The sequence below is a fragment of the Oryctolagus cuniculus genome, chromosome 16 (genome assembly GCF_051225735.1).
Source record: "Oryctolagus cuniculus isolate XC-2025 breed Fujian yellow rabbit chromosome 16, ASM5122573v1, whole genome shotgun sequence".
In the NCBI taxonomy this organism is placed as follows: domain Eukaryota; kingdom Metazoa; phylum Chordata; class Mammalia; order Lagomorpha; family Leporidae; genus Oryctolagus; species Oryctolagus cuniculus.
Genome location: NC_142882.1, coordinates 12,581,525 through 12,603,575, shown reverse-complemented (window position 1 = coordinate 12,603,575; position 22,051 = coordinate 12,581,525). Strand labels below are relative to the sequence as shown.

The 22,051-nt window shown below is 40.4% G+C and overlaps 1 long non-coding RNA gene across 2 annotated transcripts; it reads left to right on the top strand.

Annotated features, from left to right (window-relative positions):
- Positions 1–3,302: 3,302 nt before the first annotated feature.
- Positions 3,303–20,516, top strand: LOC149121489 (uncharacterized). Of its 2 annotated transcripts, none has more exons than XR_016223262.1 (3): positions 3,303–3,501; positions 3,687–3,768; positions 20,376–20,516. It is a non-coding gene; the product is annotated as an uncharacterized LOC149121489 (long non-coding RNA). The 2 variants fall into 2 exon arrangements; XR_016223261.1 differs by lacking the exon at positions 20,376–20,516 and adding an exon at positions 6,486–6,942.
- The last annotated feature ends 1,535 nt before the right edge of the window (positions 20,517–22,051 follow it).

Here is a 22,051-nt window from a genome sequence, read left to right as displayed (position 1 = left end):
TCTTGCCTAATAGCTCTAGCTAGAACTTCCAGAACTATATTGAATAGCAGTGGTGAGAGTGGGCATCCCTGTCTGGTACCAGATCTTAGTGGAAATGCTTTCAAATTCCTTCCATACCCAATTTGCTTAGAGTTTTCATCATGAAAGGGTGTTGTATTTTATCAAATGCTTTCTTGGCGTCTATTTAGATAATCATATGGTTTTTCTTCTGCAGTCTGTTAATGTGGTGTATCACATTGATTGTTTTGCGAATGTTGAACCATCCCTGCATACCAGGGATAAATCCCACTTGGTCTGGGTGGATGATTTTTCTGATGTGTTGTTGTATTCTATTGGCCAGTATTTTATTGAGGATTTTTGCTTCTATGTTCATCAGGTATATTGGTCTGTAATTCTCTTTCAATGCTGCATATTTTTCTGGCTTAGGGATTAAGGTGATGCTGGCTTCATAGAAAGAATTTGGGAGGATTCCCTCTTTTTGATTGTTCTGAATAGTTTGAAAAGAATTGGAGTTAGTTCTTCTTTAAATGTCTGGTAGAATTCAGCAGTGAATCCATCTGGTCCTGGGCTTTTCTTTGTTGGGAGGGCCTTTATTACTGTATCAATTTCTGTCTCAGTTATGGGTCTGTTTAGGTTTTCTATGTCTTCCTGGTTCATTTTAGGTAGGTTGCATGTGTCCAGGAATCTATCCATTTCTGATAGGTTTCCCTGTTTGTCGGCATACAGGTCTTTATAGAAAATTCTCATGATTCTTTTTATTTCTGTGGTGTCAGTTGTTACATTTCCTTCATCTCTGATTTTATTGATTTGGGTCTTTTCTCTTCTTTTTTTAGTTAGTTGGGCCAATGGGGTGTCAATTTTGTTCATTTTTTCAAAAAACCAGCTCCTCCTTTGACTGATTTTTTGTAATGTTTTTCTTGATTCAATCCTGTTGATTTGTTCTCTGATTTTAATTATTTCTCTTCTCCTACTAGATTTGGGTCTGGTTTGCTGCAGATTTTCTAGATCCTTGAGATACAGTGAAAGTCATCTATTTGGTGCCTTTCCAATTTCTTGATGTAGGCACCTATTGATATAAACATTTCTCTTAACACTGCTTTTGCTGTATCCTATAAGTTTTGGTACTTTGTGCTGTTATCCTCATTTACTTCCAGATAATTTTTGATTTCTCTTTTAATTTCTTCTATGACCCATTGTTTATTCAGGAGCATGTTGTTCAATCTCCATGTGTTTGCATATGCTCTAGGGATTCCTGAGTTGCTAATTTCCAATGTCATTCCTTTATAGTGTGAGAAGCTGCATGGTATGATTCTAATTCTTTTGAATTTTCTGAGACTTGCTTTATGGCCTAGTATGTGCTCAATCCTAGAGAAGGTTCCACGTACTGCTGAGAAGAATGTAAATGCTTTCTGTGTAGGATGAAAAGTTCTGTAGATATCTGTTAGATCCATTTGGGCAATAGTGTCAGTTAAATGTGCTGTTTCCTTGTTGATCTTCTGTCCTGTTGATCTGTCTATTTCTGAGAGTGGAGTACTGAAATCCCCCAGTACTATTGTATTGGGGTCTAAGTCTCCCTTTAAGTCCCTTAACAAATCTTTTAAATAAAGCGGTGCCATGTAATTAGGTGCATATACATTGATGATGGTTATATTGAATTGATCCCCAACTGTTGAATTGATCCCTTGATCATTATATACTGCCCCTCTTTGTCTCTCCTAACAGTTTTTGTGGTAAAGTTTATGTTGTCCGATATTAAGATGGCTATGCCCACTCTTTTTTCATTTCTGTTGGCATGGTATATCTTTTTCCAGCCTTTCACTTTCACTCTGTATGCATCTTTATTGGAAAGATGTGTTTCTTGTAAGCAGCAAATAGATGGGTTTTGTTCCTTTACCCAATCAGCCAATCGGTGTCTTTTAACTAGACAGTTCAGGCCTTTAATGTTCAATATGACTACTGATAAGTAGTAACTTTGCTCTGCCATTTGCCAAAGATATTTTCTGATATATGTTTTGAACTTCCTGTGATCTTTAGGCGTGAGGTTTCCTTCATTTACTTTCTTTCATATTGATGTTTCTGTGTTTCTGTGTGTAACACATCTTTAAGCATCTTTTGAAGGGCCGGACGAGTGGTGACAAATTCTTTCAATTTCTGTTTGTTGTGAAAGGTCTTTATTTCACCTTCATTCACAAATGAGAGCTTTGCAGGATATAATATTCTGGGCTGGCAATTTTTCTCTCTCAGCACCTGGGCTATATCTCACCATTCCCTCCTAGCTTGTAGGGTTTCTGATGAGAAGTCAGCTGTGAGTCTGATTGGAGATCCTCTGAGAGTAATCTGACATTTCTCTCTTGCACATTTTAGGATCTTTTTTTTTATGTTTCACTGCAGCGAGTTTAATTACAACATGTCGTGGTGAGGATCTCTTTTGGTCATGTTTATTAGGGGTTCTATGAGCTTCCTGTACTAGGTTTGTCTCTGTCCTTCTCCAAACCTGGGAAATTTTCTGCTAGTATCTCACTAAAAAGGCCTTCTAATCCTTTCTCCCTCTCCATGCCTTCAGGAACTCCTAGAACCCGAATGTTGGTTTTTTTAATAGTATCCTGAAGATTCCTGACAATATTTTTTAGATTTCTAATTTCCTCTTCTTTTCTTTGGTCTGACTGTATCTTTTCCTGTGCTCTGTCTTCTAAGTCCGATACTCTCTTCTGCTTCACCCATTCTGTTTTTAAGGCGCTCTAATGTGTTTATCATTTGATCTATTGAATTCTTCATTTCATTATGATTTCTCATCACTATCATAGTTTCATGTTCTGCTAGTTGTTTCATTTCATTTTATTTCCTCCTTAATATTTCATTTTCATGAGAGAGATTTTCTATCTTGTCCATTAAGGATTTCTGTAGTTTGAGAATTTGTTTTTGAGAACTTCTTAATGTTCTTATCAATTTTTTGAGATCTGCTTCTTGCATTTCTTCTATCTCATCATCTTCATAATCTTGAATTGTGGTGTCTCTTTCATTTGGGGGCGTCATAGTGTCTTCCTTGTTCTTGTTACCTCAGTTTTTGCGTTTGTTGTTTGGCATATTGGAGATATTCTTTGTTTTTTTTTTTTTTTTTCTCATTATACTGTGACTCTAGATTAAGAAGACTGTCTGCTTTTGATGGATCCTTAGAGGCTGTGATGGGTGTGGCCAGAGAGTTCTGGTTCCACAGGGTTAAGGGTGTGCCAAAGGTGATTCACCTTGATTGTTCTCTTTCTCGCTCTCACTCTCTCCTTTTTTTTTTTTTTTGACTCAGTTGGGAAGTAATTCCACAGAGCTGAATGGAATTGAGAGTAGTTGATGTATGAAATCTGGCCCCTGTGGGTATTCGTTTGCTTACCAGAGTCAGGTTTTTCTGCTTGGCTAATGAGGGGCACCCGCTTTACATATGCAAAATGGTACGCACCACTTTACTTATGTAAAATGGCGCCTGCCCTTTGTCTTGCTTGGCTTTGTAAGGTGAGTGGAGAGAGGCTAAATGTCCCTGCAGGTTCCCCTTATTTATTCATTTTTTTCTCTCCTCCAGCCAGCCTGGTGAACTTTCCCCAATGGGGTTTCAGGCCTCATTCTCTGTAGGCTTTTTCTGCCTTTCCCCACCAATGTCTTGGGTTACCGAGAGGTTTTTGTCTCACCTCCCCTTCCAGTGCTGGCGTGCAGACTCTGCGGCTCCGGAGGTTCCGGCGGGTTAGGCGGCCCTGGCGGTTCCCGCGACTCAGCTTCCACGAGGTGGGTGACCTTGCTCTCCCCTTAGGTCCTCTGAGTCACAGCCACTAGATCCGGAAGAGTTTTTTCCTGATCCTTTTCCTGAGGCTACCGTAACTCCACTTTTATTATACTATCTTTTCTCGGATGTCGGTGTGCCCTCAGTATTCCGCCATCTTATTTGGCAAAGTATTAAGCCTTTTTACAGTAATGTAAATATGTTATCTCAAAAACTAAAGAAAGAGGGAGGGAGAAAGAAGGTGGGTAAGAGAGAGTAGGAGAAATTAAGGGAGGAAGAAAGGGAATATCAGTTTGTTTTTAGAATTGTATCTACAAAGCACATTGAATCTGTTAAAAACTTATTAATGGGGGGCCAGAGCTGTGGCATAGCAGGTAAAGCTGCTGCCTGCAGTGCCTTCATCCCATATGGATGCCGGTTTGATTCCCCCTGCTCCACTTTTGATCCAGCTCTCTGCTATGGCCTGGGCAAGCAGTGGAAGTTGGCTCAACTCCCTTAGCCTCTGTACACACGTGGGAGACCTGGAAGAAGATCCTTGCTTCAGATCAGCTCAGCTCTAGCATTTGCAGTCATTTGGGGAGTGAACCAGCAGATGGAAGACCTCTCTCTCTCTCTCTTTCTCTCTCTCTCTCTTTCTCTCTCTGGATCTATATCTCTCTGTAACTCTGTCTTTCAAATAAATAAATCTTTTAAAAAAACTAATTAATGAACATCAACCAAGTGTCTCCTATAAGCTGCAAGCTATTTTTCCTACAACAAGAAGTCATAACATGTTTCCTTGACTCAGGTGATACATTTAGAAAGCAAATCATGATTTTTTTTCTTTTGATGTAACAGGCAGACACTGATTTCTTGCTGAAATAAAGAGAGATGGAATGACTGTTGCTCCCATGGATTTAAAGTGATCATGCCCTAAAAAGTTGTTGTGATGAGGTTTCTTTAGCAAGTCCTTGTCTAAAATATCATTCATTTGATGAGTGAAGTTTTTTAACTTGCATTGCTCTGTGGAATTTTAAAAAGGGATGTTTTGCTGGCTGCAACAATAAATTTCACTGTGCTGTTTTAAAAAGTAATAATAATTAAAATTTTCCAAAATTTAAATATAAAAAAAGAAAGTGTAAATCAGATAAAAGATTATAGTTAAAACATAAAGGGCACTCAAAAAGTTAATAGTAAGAAAAAAATAACCCAACTGAATGTTTGCAAAGGACTTGAATAGAGATTTCTCAAAAAGAAGACCCACAATGAACAGGTAAATTAATAAATGATCTGGAAAGCCAAAACAGTGACAAAAAATATCATACATGGAGGATCTCCGTGATACTTCAGAGGAAAGAAAGGGTCATCAAAGAAGGATACACTCTTCTCTGAAGGGAGGAGAGAACATTCACTTTGCTTATGACTGTGCCCAAATACTGATGGGGTCTATGGTCACGAAAGGTTTCCATAGCCTTGGCAGCCCATGGCAAGAGTCTCAGATGATCAATCACTGATGTCAAAAAAAGAGCGTTACTTTTTAAAGGAAAAATAGTAGTCACTGTGGACTTGCTCCCCATGAAGGACCTCTGTCCCTAATGAATTTTAATATGAGAACCAACTGCACATTTTCTCCCCAAACAGTACTCTATATGTTGTGTATGTGCATGGGTGCAAATTGTTGAAGTCTATGCTTGGCATGGAGTTGGTCCTCTGTATATAAAGTCATGCTAAAAATACACCATAATAAAGACAGAGATGGGAGAGGGAGAGGGAGGTGAAGTGGGATTTGCGAGGGGGGTAAGGGGGAAAGAACTACTATATTCCTAAAGTAGTATCTAGGAAAAATGCATTCATTAAATAAAAAATGAATAAATGCTTATCACCACTAATTACCAGAGAGTTACAAACTGATGCTATAAAGAGATATCACCACACACATGTTAGAAGAGTTATTAAAAAAAAAAAACATAAAAGGGGGCAGGCAATTTAGCATATCAGGTAAAGCCACTGCCTGTGATGCTGGTATCCCATACAGGTGATAGTTTCAGACCTGACTACTCCACTGCTAATACACCTGCCTGCTAATGACCTGGGAAACCATAGAAGATGTTCCAAGTTCTCGAGCCCCTGAACACACATGGGAGAACTGGAAGAAGCTCCTGGCTCTTGGCTTTAACTTGGTCCAGCACTAGCTGTTGTAGCCATTAGGAGGAGTGAACCAGTGGATGGAAGATCTCTCTCTCTCTCTCTCTCTCTCTCTCTCTCTCTGTCTCCTTGTTCTTTCCCCTTCCTCTCTTTCTGTAACTTTGACTTTCAAATAAATAAAATAAATCTTTAAAAAACATAGAAGAAATAAATGTTAACAAGGATGAAGATAGAAAGGTAAATTAGTATTAATATAATGAAAATTGTATGATGAAAAATAGCACCTTCATATTACCCAGCAGTCCCAGTGCTACCTGTAATTATATATCTGAAGGATGTGGAATTTGCATGTGAAAGAGACATCTGCACTCCCATGTTCATTGCAACATTATTCAAAAATTCCAAGTGTGGAATCAACGTAAGTGTCCATCAATAGATAAATGTATAAAGACGATGTGGTCTGTATATAAAATGCAATATTATTCAGTCTTAACAATAAGGAAAATCTTATTTGACAACGTGGATGAGTGTCGAGGTCATTCGGATGCATGGCATACATCATGTGCAAAAAAAGAATGTATCCTTTCCTCATTCCTAGGACTGGTGTCCAAAGTCAACTTCAGAAAGAGAGCTTTTGGGGCTGTCACTGTGGAATAGCTCATAAAGCTCCCAACTGCAGTGCCAGCATCCCATATGGTCATGGGTTCAACTCCTGGCTTCTCCACTTCCAATCAAGCTCTCTGCTGTGGTATGGGAAAGCAGTAGAAGATGGCCAAGTCCTTGGACTTCTGCAGCCATGTTGGGGATCCAGAAGAAATCTGGAAGAAGCTCCTGGTGCTTGGCATCAGATCAGCACAGCTCCAGATGTTGTGGCCATCTGGGGAGCAAACCAGCAAATAAACAAATCTTTTTTGAAATTGTGACAGGCTCAATTGGACTTGCCCCAAATGGTGGAGTTAGAAATGTGCCAGGGGATTCCAATACAATACCATCAAGGTTTCATGTACCAATGCCATCTCACTAGTCAAAATGATCAATTCCAGGTCACAATTGATCATACTGATAGGTCTAAGAGTCAAAGGGATCACATAAACAAGACTAGTGTCTGCGAATACTAACTGATAGAATAAAAAAGGGAGAGAATTATCCAACATGCGAAGTGGGATACACAGCAGACTCATAGAATGGCAGATGTCCTAAACAGCACTCTGGCCTCAGAATCAGCCCTTAAGGCATTTGGAGCTGGCTGAAGAGCCCATGAGAGTATTTTAGGCATGGAAAGCCAAGACACTCTGGAAAAAAAAGAGGACCTAAATGAAAGATCTCTGTGAGTGAGATCCCAGTGGAAAGAACAGGTCATCAAAGAAGGAGGTACCTTTCTCTGAAGGGAGGAGAGAACTTCCACTTTGACTATGACCCTGTTGGAATAAGATCGAAGTCAGAGAACTCAAGAGGCTTCCATAGCCTTGGAAACTCATGACTAGAGCCTAGGAAAATTTCTGACGCCATAAACAAGTGTGTCAAATTGTTAAGTCAACAAGAATCACCGTGTACTTACTCCTCATATGGGATTTCTGTCCTTAATGTATTGTGCAATGTGAATTAATGCTATAACTAGTACTGAAACAGTATTTTACACTTTATGTTCTGTGTGGGTGCAAACTGATGAAATCTTTACTTAATATATGCTAAATTGATCTTCTATATATAAAGATAATTGAAAATGAATCTTGTGAATGGAATGGGAGAGGGAGCAGGAGATGGGAGGGTTGCAGGTGGGAGGGAAGTTATGGGGGGAAAAGCCATTGTAATCCATAAACTGTACTTTGGAAATTTATATTTACTAAATAAAAGTTCAAAAAATTAAATAGAGCTTTGTGATTGAAACACTAGGAGGTGGGAAACTATGAACACGTTGATCACAGCAGTCAAAATTAGGCAAGACCAAGCATTTCAAGTGAACTGTCACATATCATGAGATAACACAGTGAACAACATGTTGTATACTTGTAAGTGTTGACACAATAGACCTTTAAGTGTGGTCAGCACAAGAAAAAATAAGGCAATGAAATAAAGCTGAGACACAAAACAGTTGTATTATACCACTCAACATTGTGTACAGGTATCAAATCATTCTCTGGTAGACATACATCTACATAATTTAAAATTATGAATTTCAAAATGAAAATACACATGTAAAATTTTCTCTGAAAAGGGGGGGGAAATAAATATGGAACACAGAAAATAAGTGGTTGAAAACCAACACAGTTTCTCTCAGTTGTCACATTGAAACAACATGTTGAGAGCTTGGTGATTCTAGTGTTCTCTTTGTGGAGGGAATCAGGCTGATGGGTAGGAGCTCAGCTGTGGGAGAGGAGTAAGATTGGGAGATGAACTACTTCCTCTCTCTGGAATGTGGCTTATTCACTTATTAATAAGGAAGCCCTATTTTGGCAGCAGGATACCGTGGCCCTGGGAGTGACATTAGGCACGATAATGATGAGCATTCCTGTGGTGTCAGAAGTCATCTGTGACTGATGTCAGCCCTTCGCCTAATGTCTACAGCATCATGTGGGAAGATGCAGCTGGGTGTTTTGGTTATTCCAACACCAACTTTTTCTAACCCTGCCAAATTCCTCAAAGCTGTCTATTCACAAAACCCTTGGCCACTGTGCATACTATTGAACAGAGCTGCTGTACCAGGATGCTATGATTGCCAAAGCCTTGTTGGACTATGATGCAACCCTAGAGGCAAAGGAGGTAGACAAGTGCAAAACATGTTTTTCCAAAGGGTTTTCCCCCATAATGGAGGACAACAGGTGCAGAGCCTCCGGCAGGTGGATCCCCTGAGTTTCTGGATGAGACAAATGGGAAGCATTGAAAATACAGGGAACCCAGAGCAGCTCTGATTACAGGACACTCAGAGCCAGGTCTCAGCACTGTGACTTGCTTTGAACTCTGCATTCTGCTTTTAGCTGTGCTCTGATCTAGCTCACCAGACTGGCACACAGGTTGCTACAGGCAGAGGGCACACATCAATACCTGGAGTCAGCTGTGCTCTACACAGAGCTCCACTGTCACTGCTGATTGATGAGCCCTCAGACCTGATCCAGCTCTGTGTCTCCTCCTCTCAGCTGAGACTTAAGGCTCTCACTATAGTTTGGGGAGACAGTGACATGGCTTTATCTAATTCACAGGACAGGATTGTTGAGAACTGCCATGAGTATCTGAAGCCAAGTGTCCTGAAATGGAGACCTAGTGCTGGGAATGTTTTTTCCCTGTACATGGACCCAGAAAGAGACATGATCCGGTTATCCTTTTTACTCAAGCCTGGGTATAATGTGGTGGCATCTTGGTAAGCTTAAGGCTGTGTGTAAGTCTTATGTGTTGTTATGACTACATGTGAGTGTATGCTTGTGCCTCCCTGTGTCCAATCACTAATGAGATTTCTGAGAATTCTGCACACAATGGTTGTTTTTTCTTCCACTATCTTTCTGCTTCTACTTGCTTCCCTACTCCTTCAGAGACCTAGGAGAGACACCAACATTTTTGTGCCTGCTTGATGGACAAGGTCTCTCTGATTAAGCCCTGGTGGTCTTTGAAAGAGTGAAACATTGTATCTTTCGCATCCCTTTACTTTCAGTTTATGTGTATCTTTACTTGTGAGGTGAATTTATTATGGGCAATGTAGAGTTCAGTATAGTTTCTTATTCATTCAGTTAGGCTATATCTTTTGACTGGGTAATATATTCCATTTACCTTCAAGGCTAATGTGAGAGATGAGAACTCACTACTGCAATTTTGTTGATGGCTTACTTCTTGTCTTACATAATCTATGTTTCATTCTGCCTTTCTTTTCATTCATCTTTGTGTTTTGGTAGCTTTCTGTCATAATGGTGGATTTTCTTATCTTTCTCTTTTATGAATTTGCAATGTTACTGAATTTTGTATTGTCATTGTGTTTTCATGATGATTGTTATGATCTTTTAATTCTTTTTGTAAGCATCTAGTGATTAGATTCTTGAGTCTTTTTTAAAGATTTATTTTACTTATTTGAAACACAGAGTTACAGAGAGAAGCAGAGACATAGAGAGAGGTCCTCCATCTGCTGGTTCACTCCCCAATGGCTGCAATGTCTGGAGCTGCACCTATCCAAAGCCAGAAGCCAGGAGATTCCTCCAGGTCTCCCACATGGGTGCATAGGCCCAAGGACTTCGGCCATTCTCCATTGCTATTCCAGGCCATAGCAGAGAGCTGGATCAGAAGAGCAGCAGCCTACTCCAGAACCAGTGCCCATATGGCATGCCGGCTCTTCAACCCAAGGCAATAACCCACTGGGCCACAGCATCGGCCCTGATCCTTTAATTCTAATGTAGGTCTCCCTTCAGGATTCTTTGTCTGGTAATGATGAATGTTCTCAGTTTAGCTTGTCTGGGAATGATTTTATTTCTGATTCACTTTTAAAAGGTAGGTCACTGGATAAAGCATTTTTGGTTGATATTTTGTTTCTCAAGACCTGAACATATCCTCCTATTCTCTTCTGGTGAAGAGGTATTTGCTGAGAAGTCTGCTACTAATCTAAGTGAAACTTGATGTCTGTGTTTCACTGTCTTTGGGATTTTGTCATTTAACTTTTTATTTTTCGACAGGCAGAGTGGACAGTGAAAGAAAGAGACAGAGAGAAAGGTCTTCCTTTGCCGTTGGTTCACCCTCCAATGGCCACCGTGGCTGGCGCACTGTGGCCGGCGCACCACACTGATCCAAAGGCAGGAGCCAGGTGCTTCTCCTGGTCTCCCATGCGGGTGCAGGGCCCAAGCACTTGGGCCATCCTCCACTGCCCTCCCGGGCCATAGCAGAGAGCTTGCCTGGAAGAGGGGCAACCGGGACAGAATCTGGCACCCTGACTGGGACTTGAACCTGGTGTGCCGGCCCTGCTATGTGGAGGATTAGCCTGTTGAGCCGTGGTGCCGGCCTCTGTCATTTAACTTTTGACAATTTGGCTACAACATTCCTTGTAGAAAGTCTTCATTCGTTGAAAGTTGTTGAGGTCCTTTGAACTTCCTGTATGTGGTTGCTCATATAAAATACAAGACTGGGGAAATTTTCAATAATTATTTCTTATATATGTGTGTGTGTGTGTGTGTGTGTGTATTTCAAATAATATCTCAATTATTTCATTTAAGAAGTTCTCAATGGCTATTCCTATGATTATTCCTGTAACACAAACATTTGTTTACTTAATGATATCCCATACATTCCCTAGGCTATCTTTTTTTTTTTAACTTCTCTCTCTTTATTTTTGCCTGATAGGATGATGGCAAAAATCTTGATCTCAAGGTCAGCAATTTTTTTTCCTACTTGTCCAATTTTATTTTTGTTCATTGTATTTTTATTTCATTGGTGTAATTTCTCAACTCCAAAATTTCTGTTTAATTCTTTCTAATGATTTCTTCTGTTTGCTTATGACATGTTTAATATCATATATTGTTTCCTTAATTGTTTTGAATTGACCATCTGTGTTCCCTGATATCTCATTGAGATTCCTAAGGATCATTATTTTGGATTTATTTTTATTTGTTCATTTATCTCCTTCAATTCAGTATCTATTAATGGAGAACTGTTTCATCCTTTTGGAGCTGTCATGCTTCTAGGCATCTTTACTGTGTTCCTACACTGACATCTGTAAATGTGGTGGAACAGTTCCTCTTTCTTTGTGGAGTAACTTCAGTTCGAAAACTTTTTTGTTTAGATGCAATGTAGGAGGTCAGTTGTGTGGTTACTTGGGTTTTGCTTCTCAGTGATCCCAGAATTGAAACCTCTAAGTGATCTCTTCAGCTATAACCAATGTCATCAGTATCTATGGGTCTAGAGTGGTCTAGTCTGTGGTAATTCATGGGAGCTGGCCCTGACCAGCTTCACTGTGGCTTTCCTAGCCAGGAATCTGTCAGACATGTTCAATGAAGCCAAGTTCCTGAAATTCAGCATGCTGGTGTTCTGCAGTGTCTGGGTGACTTTCCTGCCTGTCTGCCACAGCACGAAGCAGACGGTCATGGTGGCCGTGGAGGTCTTCTCCATCTTGGCCTCCAGTGCAGGGCTCCTAGGCTGCATATTTGTCCCCAAATGCTATGTTATTCTTTTAAGACCTGAGAACAATTTGAAAGACTTAAAGAAAAAAAGCAAGTTGTAAAGGATTCTAAAATTTTCCACTTGTTTTGCTATCAAATATTTGGAGTTTAGACCCAACAATCTACTCTGAAATATCATTCCAGAAATATGAAGGACTAAAATTGCTATTTCCTTTAAAATCTACTTGTGGATTGGACATTTAGCCTAGCAATCTGAATGCATGCATGGCATCTATTTTTGGCTCTGGCTTTGGCTCCTGACCTGGACTTCTGACTCCTGGGACCCTGGAAGGAAGTGGTGAATCTTCACATTAACTTGATCCTGGCCACCCTTGTGAAAATTTAGGGTTTGACTCCCTGTTATTGGTTGTAGCCTCAGCCCAGGCACAGGCATTGGGGGTGTAGAGGTATGAGGCATTGAATGGGAGGTCTCTATCTGTCACTAACCTTCTGTTTCTCTCCATCTCAGAGTTTGTTATGGAATTTAGAGAAAAATTTTATACTGAGTGAAAATAAATTATGGTGTAAATGCCCATCAGGGCTCCAACAACAATGCTACTTTATTTTAAAAGGCTAGCCCTGAAATGGTTAAGACTGAATTACTTTCTATTTATTTATCAATATACAGACAATGTAAGCATTCATATTTGCTAAGACATCTAATTATACATGCTTTACATTCTGTTTTCTCTGGCTATTGAGTGCTTATCATTTCTTTGTTGACATTGTCATTTAAATGAGATTTATTTTCCAGACACAGGAGGCGCTTGGTCATACAGTGTTCTTCTGTAGAGATATTGTGCCTCGCCCCCATGGCCCCAGTACGGCCCCCATCCCCGCTCTCTGCCACTGCGGGCTGCTCACCCTCCTGGGGGTCCCCTTTAAAAGTTCCGCTGCCATGTTCCCACAAGGGTTTTGTGGGGTTGGGGTCTGCCCATAACCAGTGGCGGTGGCAGCACTGAGGTTTTCCCCGTGTGAGGACACGTGTTTTGTGGCTGTGGTTGAGATATTGTGTTGCCCAAAAATATCTTAATAAATGCTCATTGCTGAGATTTTTGAAATGGTGCTTTTATCACACATATATGGGATATTCATTTACACATGGCACTGACTTAGTAACTGTACGTTCTTCTGTCAATGTATTGGCTTTTGTTTTGTCTTTGTTTTAAGTTTTCTTTTTCCAGTTGCACATGGGACACAAGGCTGGATTAATGTGAAATTCTCATAGCAAAGATAAACCAATTTTAAACTGGACAAGTCAAAAGCATTTAAGTGCATGCACATTCATATTGAACATGCAGATTGTGCACAGTATGTTCACACATTCGTGCAATAGTCTTCTCTATGTGGAGTGAAGTGATTTTCATCACCGTAAAAATTGTATTATGCAGTAAGAAATCACTTTCAAACTCATATCATGGAAGCAATCATCTCCTTCAGTTTCTAAGAGTTTACCTTTTTGAATAATTCTGACAAGTGGCAGCAGTCAATATGTGGCATAAGAGTCTGGCTTCAAACCCATCCACATTGCAGCAGGCTTTATTAATTCCTTTTTCAAACTCCATCTTACTGATGATTTTTATCATTTTGTTTTACAATTTTATTCTCTTTCATTGTTTTTGTTCAACCTAATATTTTATTGTTATTTTTTAGATAACATAGTTTTAGTTTGCATTTGACTCAAAGGCTTAATGCTCCACTAAATAAAGGGCTCAACAAGCACCAAGCAAAAAGACCATAGTACTGTAGGAAAATAGGCAGGGGCTATAAACAATAATCCAATGAAAAGATGTTCAACTTCCCTCATATACTGAAAATTTTAAAATTGCCATAGAATATTAATGCTAGAGTACTGTATAGTTCTTAATAATTCGTTCAACAAAGATTTAAAACAAAGTATTGCAAAAACACTGTATTTGCAGCCCAAATGGTACACACAGACATATTTCTCTCCTAAAATTTCTATTTTTTTCACAGCCAAAATGAATTTTCTTTTATTTCCCCAGAACCTTTTTAATTAAGGTGTCAAAACTTCATGCATTGCAGAAATATAACGTTAGGAACATTGTGATTTTTCCCACCCTACCTGCCCTTCCACCCACACTCCTACACTTCTTCCTCCCTCCTACCCAATTCCCATTCTTATTTTTACTAAGATATATTTTCAATTAACTTTATACACATAAGGTTAATTCTATACTAAGTAAGAGTTCAACAAGTAGTATGAAAAAACAAACCGTTCCTCAACAATTGAGAAAAGGGCTGTTCAATGGCATCACATCTCCAAGTGCTTTATTCAATTTTCATATTGTGATTATTTTAAAATTAGCTCCCACATTTAAGGGAGAATTTGTGGTATTTGTCTTTCTGTCTACCATATTCATTTTATCTAATAGTCCACAGCAGGACATTCATTTTTTTCCACATTGTTACTGATATAAACTGGTGCTCCACACTCTCTTATATAGCAGCCTTACCAGCTCCCATTCCCACAAACAGTGGATTAGGGTACCTTTTTCCACACATCTCACCAGCATCTGTTTTTTGTTGATTTCTGTATGAAAGCCATCCTAACTGGGGTGAGATGAACCCTCACTGTGGTTTTGGTTTTCATTTCCCTGATGGCTAGTGATCCTGAGCATTTTTTTTCATATGTCAGTTGGCCATTTGATTTCATCTTTTGAAAAATGTCTCGGGTAATTTGCCACTTCTAAACTGGGTTGTTTGTTTTGTTGTTGTTAAATTTCTTGAGCTCTTTATGCATTCTGGTTATTAATCCTTTATCAGTTGCATAGTTTGCAAATAATTTTTCCCATTCTGTCAGTTGTCTTTTCATTTTGCTGATTGCTTCTTTCACAGTGCAGAAGTTTCTCGATCTGATGTAATCCCATTTGTCGATTTTGGCTTTTATTGCCTATGCCTCTAGGGTCTTTTACAAGAAATCTTTGTCTATGACAATGGCTGACATCATTTTTAAGACTTATTTATTTATTTGAAAGTCTGAGTCAGAGAGAAAGAGAGAGAGAGAGAGAGAGAGAGAGAGAGAGGTCTTCCATCGAATGGCTCACTCCCCAGATAGCTGCAATGGACGGAGCTGTGATGATCTGAAGCCAGAAACCAGGGGCTTCTTCTGGGTCTCCCAAATGGGTGCAGGGGCCCAAGGATTTAGGCCATCTTCTACTTATTTCCCAAACCATGGCAGAGAGCTGGATCAGAAGTGGAGCAGCTGGGTCTCAAACTGGCACCCATATGGGATGCCAGTGCTTCAGGCCAGGGCATTAAACCACTGTGCCACAGAGGCACCCCCTGACATCATTTTAAAATCAGTACTTGATGACTGTATGGTGAAGAAGAGGAATAGATTAGATCAAGGTACATATCCTTCCTTATCTCTGGGAGAGAGCAATGGATTCACTTGTTCTGGTTATAGCCATGCTCACTGTGACTGTGCTTACATCTTTAGTGATGTCCCACACAGAAGTTTCTGCTGTCGCATGATCTCTCAGAGCTACTCATCTCAGAACTCTGGTTCTATAAGTAGCAAATGCTGCGGAAACCTAGCACCCCAACTGATTTCTCTGTTTTATTACAAAATGGATAGCAGGCATTTTAGCCTAGTGATTATGACCATGTCCTCAATGGAGTTTCTGAGTTCAATCCCTGGCTCCAGCTCCTGACCCCAACTTCTCAGATTCAGACACTGGGAGGCAGTGGTGACAGATCAAGCATTGGTTTCCTGTCATCTATGTGCAAGACTTGGATTTATTTCTTGGCACCTGGTTCTGTCCCAAGCCCAGCCCCAACTAAGTGGGAGATTTTTCTCTCACTTTTTTTTAATAGGTGATTTCTTTTTTATTTTATTTATTTATTTTATTTGACTGGTAGAGTCACAGACAGTGAGAGAAAGAGAGACTGAAAGATCTTCCTTCTGTTGGCTCACTCCCCTAAATGGTCGCTATGGCCAGCACTGCGCCGAACTGATGCCAGGAGCCAGGTGCTTCTTCCTGATCTCCCATGACGGTGGAGGATCCCAAACTCTTGGGCCATCCTCCACTGCTTTCCTGGGCCACAACAGAGAGCTAGACTGGAAGAGGAGCAACCGGGACTAGAACCCGGCATCCATATGTGATGCCGGTGTCACAGGCGGAGGATTAACCAAGTGAGCCATGATGCTGGCTCTGAGATTTTTCTCTCTTTTCATAGACTTATTAGGAAATAAACATGACTAGGGAATGTTGGAAATAAAAGAAAAAGAGTAATTGTGTGAAGCTATCTTCAGCTGCCTAGCAAGGATACAAGCAATAATGTCATTTTATATTGAGCAACTATCCCTGAATTTTGGAATATTGAATTATTATCTATTTTCTTAATCAATCTACCTACACTACAATTACTCATACTTGATATGATATCTAAACTACATATGCTTTGTGTTCAGTTTTCTCTGGGTCATTTGAGTTTGCTATTTCATAATTTAAGTGGGGTTTCCTTCCCAGTACCAGAGTCAATTTATGAAGCTATTATCCTGAAATGGATACTGTATTGTACACAATCTCTTGAATAATAATCATTTTCCAATTATGCATGATGGTACTTCAAAGACTTCTTGGTGCTTGTTCTTATCAACAGCACAGTAGATGACTGTGGGTTACTATTTTCTACTCTAACACCCAGCCCCTACCCCAAATTCCTACATACTGTAACAGAGAATATGCTTATGTAAAGAATCTGTTTTAATCATAATTTACAGTGCTTTCTTCCTGAAGGTCACCTTCCTAGGATTTCCTGAACCCACAAAGCTGCTAACACAATCTTCAGGTGAAATAGCTGTAGAATCAGTATTTAACTAACAAACTTATCTATAATCATCCCCAAAAAATAAAAATAAGATGGTATCATTATCACACTTATATGTAGTTTTCATGAATACATACAAATGATTCTGTAATTAAATACATAGGACTAAATCTATCCATTGACTGCTGTTTATTTTTGACCTTGCTTAGAGTTTTTTCTATAATTCCACTTGGAGAGAATGCTGTTTCTATTGACATATAATTCGCATAGCCAATGTGAATCACTTTAAACTGAAAATCTCAGTGGAACTGAAGCACATCCATACTCATACTGTACACTCACATTGTATACAGTGTGTTTACAGATTTGTGAAAACAACATTTCTATGTAGATCCAAAACCACTTCCCTATCCCATAGTCAGTCTCTTCACTAAGCAGTCAACAGCAAGTCCCCAGACCACAGGGCAGGCAACCATCATATCCTTCAGTTTCCTTTTTAAAATTTTTTAAATTTGTATTTATTTATTTGAAAGGCAGCCTGACAGAGAGGTAGAGGCAGAGAAAGAGATAGAGGTCTTCCCTCTGTTGGTTCACTCCCCAAATGGCTGCCATGGCTGAAACTGGCCAATCCCAAGCCAGGAGCCAGGAGCCAGGAGCTTCTTCCAGGTCTTCCACGTGGGTGCAGGGGCCCAAGCACTTGGTACATCTTCTACTGCTTTCCCAGGCCATAGCAGAGAGCTGGATCAGAAGTGGAGCAGATAGGATGCTGACCAGCCCCCATGTGGGATGCCAGCACTGCAAGTGTTGGCTTTACCCTGTACACCACAGGGCCGGCCCCTTTCCTTCACTTTCTATAGGTTTACATATATTTGACATACCATAGGAAACATTCTGAGACCATATTATCTATCGCAAAGTGCTTGGACACCACCCTTTAAGCGTGGTCACACATAAAAATGAAAAGGATGTGAGGTAATGGACAAGATAAATAGTTGGATGGAGCCAATCCTCAATGTATGCAGTTGCAAGTCATTCTCATGGAACCATAAATTGTTACATTTTAAATAATCATATAAAAGTATTTAAGGGGGCCGGCGCCGTGGCTCACGTGGCTACTCCTCCGCCTGCAGCACCAGCATCCCATATGGGCACCAGGTTCTAGTCCTGGTTGCTCCTCTTCCAATCTAGCTCTCTGCTGTGGCCCGGGAGGGCAGTGGAGGATGGCCCAAGTGCTTGGGCCCCTACACCCACATGGGAGATCCCGAAGAAGCACCTGGCTTCTGGCTTTGGATTGGTGCAGTGCCATCCATGGTGGCCATTTGGGGAGTGAACCAACAGAAGGAGGACCTTTCTGTCTCTCTCTCTGAGGGTCTGTAACTCTACCTGTCTAATAAATTTAAAAAAAAACAATTAAAAGTATTTAAGAAAATTCTACTGAGATGTTTTATATGAAATGTGAGGAAACATAGATATGATCAGGAAATCAATGTTTAATAAAGAATACAGTTCCTGTCACTTGTCACAGGATATGTCACTTATCACAGTTCCTGTGATTTGCCATTTGCCATGGGATGTTGATTCAAGGTTGCTGGTGCAGAATACTGAATTTGAGAAGTGTGTTGGGGAAGTGGATTAATTGTTTGGAGTGGTAGATGCAGGGAGATGAGCTCCTACAGTTCTCTGGATGTACCTATTTATTTAGCAATTAGAAACTCATGTTCCTAGCAGAGTACTGTAGGTCTGAGAGTGATATTAAGATGCAGTAATGAAGACAATGGCTGGGGTGTACACAGAGCCATCAATGAATGACACCAGCCCTTCACTTCTTTCTAGAGAAACACGTGTAATGATGCAACTTGCTGTTTTGTTTATCTGAACACCAACTCTTTCTAAAGATGCCAAATCCTCCCAAGCAAACTATCGAAATAACCACTCTTGGTCCCTTGTACACACAGGTTTACAGGTCTGCTGTGTAAACCTGGGGTGGTCCCAAAAGCCCTGATCGACCATGATGAAATCATAGAGGACAGGTTGGAGGGACAAAGACGTCTTTTCTTTTTTTTAAACTTTTATTTAATAAATACAAATTTCCAAAGTGCAACTTTTGAATTATAGCTGCTTCCCCCCCATAACCTTCCTCCTGCCTGCAGCCCTCCCATCTCCCACACCCTCTCCCATCCCATTTTTCATCATGATTCATTTTAATTATCTTTATATACAGAAGATTAACTTAGTATATACTAAGTGAAGATTTCAACAGACTGCACTCACAAAGACACACAAAGTATAGAGTACAGTTTGGGTAGTAGTTTTACCATTAATTCACATAGTACAACACGTTAAGGACAGAGGTCCTACATGGGGAGCAGATGCACAGTGACCCCCATTGTTGATTTAACAATTGACACTCTTATTTATGATATCAGTAATCACCCAAAGTTCTTGTTATGAACTGCCAAGGCTATGGAAGCCTCTTGAGTTCACCAACTCCGATCTTGTTTAGACAAGGCCATAATCAAAGTGGAATTTCTCTCCTCCCTTCAGAGAAAGGTACTGCATTCTGTGATGACCTGTTCTTTCCACTGGGATCTCACTCACAGAGATCTTTCATTTAGGTCATTTTTTGACAGAGTGTCTTGGCTTTCCATGCCTCGAATACTCTCGTCTGCTTTTTAGTCAGATCTGAATGCCCTAAGGGCCGATTCTGAGGCCAGAGTGCTGTTTAAAGACATCTGCCATTCTAAGAGTTTGCTCTGTTTCCCACTTCCCATGTTGCATTGTTCCCTCCTTTTTAATTCTATCAATTTATTATTTGCAGACACTGGCCTTATTTATTTGGCCCCTTTGACACTTAATCCCATCTTTTTGATCAATTATGAACTTAAACTGATCACTTGAACAAGTAAGATGGCATTGGTACTTGCCACCTTAATGGGATTGAATTGGAATCCCCTGGCACGTTTCTAGCTCTACTATGAGGTGTAAGTCCAAATGAGCATGTGCAGAACTATACATCTTCACACTCCCTTATTCCCATTCTTATATTTAACAGGGATCACTTTTAAGTTACATTTAAATGACTAAGAATAATCGTGTTGTTTTCCAAAGTGATTTTTCCACGGAATGGAGGGTGATAGGTGCAGAGCTTCCTTGCAGAATGCTTCCTTGTGTTTCCAGAATGGACACAGATAAAAGAATAAAAAGACTCAGAGGTCTGATCTGCTCTGACCACAGTGACACAAAATCTAGGTCTCTGTACTGTGACTGACTTAGAAATATCTCCCTTTGGCTTCTAGCCGTGTCCTTGTCTGGATCATCACACTGTCATGCACATTATATAGGCTGAGGACACAGCAATCCCAAGACTTGGCTGTGCCCTACATAGAGACAAGTTCTGCCTGCAGAGGGCTGACCCTGCAGGCAGTATCTGCCCATGTTCTTCCCATTTCAGCTGAGACTCTGGTCTCTGACTCTATGCTGGGGAGATACTGGATGTCACCATTTCTGATTTTTCTCTTCCTACTCCCACACCCTTTACACACTTCATTGAACATGTCGGTCAGCAGCTGCCACGTTTATCTGAAGATAGATGTCCACAGAGATGAAGATTTGGAGCTGGGTGGGTTCCTCCCACTTTACTACATGGAATTAGAATGTGAGATGATCCAATTATCTTTTACAGTCAAGCCACGGCATATAGTGTCAGCATCTCGGTAAGTTCAAGGTTGTGACTGAGTGTGAGTACATGCTTGTGCCCGTGTGTGTCCTATCCTTATTGGCAATTTTGAGAAGTATACAGAGAAGTGTCAGAAATGCAGTCCAGTGAAAGTTGAGTTCTCTTCAATTCTTTTCCCTTCCACAGCAGTCATTTCCTTTTTTCTGTTTGCCCCCCTGGTCCCTCAGAACAGAAGAGAGGTGTCAACATATTTAAACCTACCAATTTGGACACATCCCTCTGATCCAATCTTTGGGGTATTGGAATGGTTAAGACTGTTGGGACCCACAGATGAGTCCTGCTGGAGTCCATGGAGATGGTTCAAGTTGTCCTGATACACTGATAACCAGGCATAAGGTCATGGTTAGTTCCCAAGAGGCTCAAGCTGGATATCACAGTCAACAAGGGCATAGCTGAGATGTGCCTGAACTAGAAACCGTGAAACCCTGAGAACCACCACTCTAAATGGACTCTGTCCCACCATCAATCAATAACTCAGTTCTACCAGAGAGGAAGCGTTGGTGTTCCTGATCATCAAAATAAAAAGGGAAATAAATCATGTTTCCTAACGAGTCAATGTTTTTTTCACTAGGATGCTGATGGTTCTTTTCCAGGAACAATACAGAAACTGCATGAATTCTGGGATTTGCACACCTCATTTGTGCATGCTTCTAGTAACTGGGTTGCTACTTTGCTGCTTAACAAGGGGGTTTAACACCTTGTTGGTCACAACAGTGGTGCAAGCTTCTCAGACATTTAAGAGATCCACATGCTCATGTGTTCAGAACAGGGTGAGGAACACAAGTTGTTTAATTGGAGTCAGTCTGTCCTTGTGAGTTTCTTTTGGAATTTAACACCTGTCCCCACAGCAGGTCGCCTTGCATAAGAGGGAGCTCATGATGGGTCTCCTCACTTTGGGGGCAGAATTGCAGCCTTGCAATTTGCCTAACCTGTGCCTTCACATAACCTATCCCTCTCACTGTTTCATTTTGGTGCCCTAATCTCTTTTAGTGACTCCATTTCTAGCCAAAACTTGAATGAGACATTTTTGTGGGAGGTCGTTCATGTGTGTGAATTTCTTGGTTAAGTGACAGTTATGACTGTGCATTGAGTGACAGATGTGGAGGTGGAATGTGATCTGAAGATGAAGGAATCCCTACCTTCAGAGTGAGAGCCTTTATTCCAGGTACCAAAGCTGGAGGTGCACTCTGCCTTCTGTCCTGCAGCTAGGGAAGTATCTCTCCACCCTCATTCTGTGCATAAGGGGCCAGCCATCATGTGCTTGTCACATCCTAGAATCTTCAATGCCTAGACCTGGGTAATCTAAAATGGGCAGCAGTTTTCCGTTCTGTCTTGATATCTCATTAAGAATATTTCAAAATTATTTAAAGATTTAACACAAAATAAAATTTTCTGTAATTAATTAGAAGAAAAGAATCATGGGAAAAAACTAAGTGATTTAATGCACTAAGATTGTTATTTATTAACAAGGAAGCATTTTTATGTTCAAATTATGGAGGAAACTTG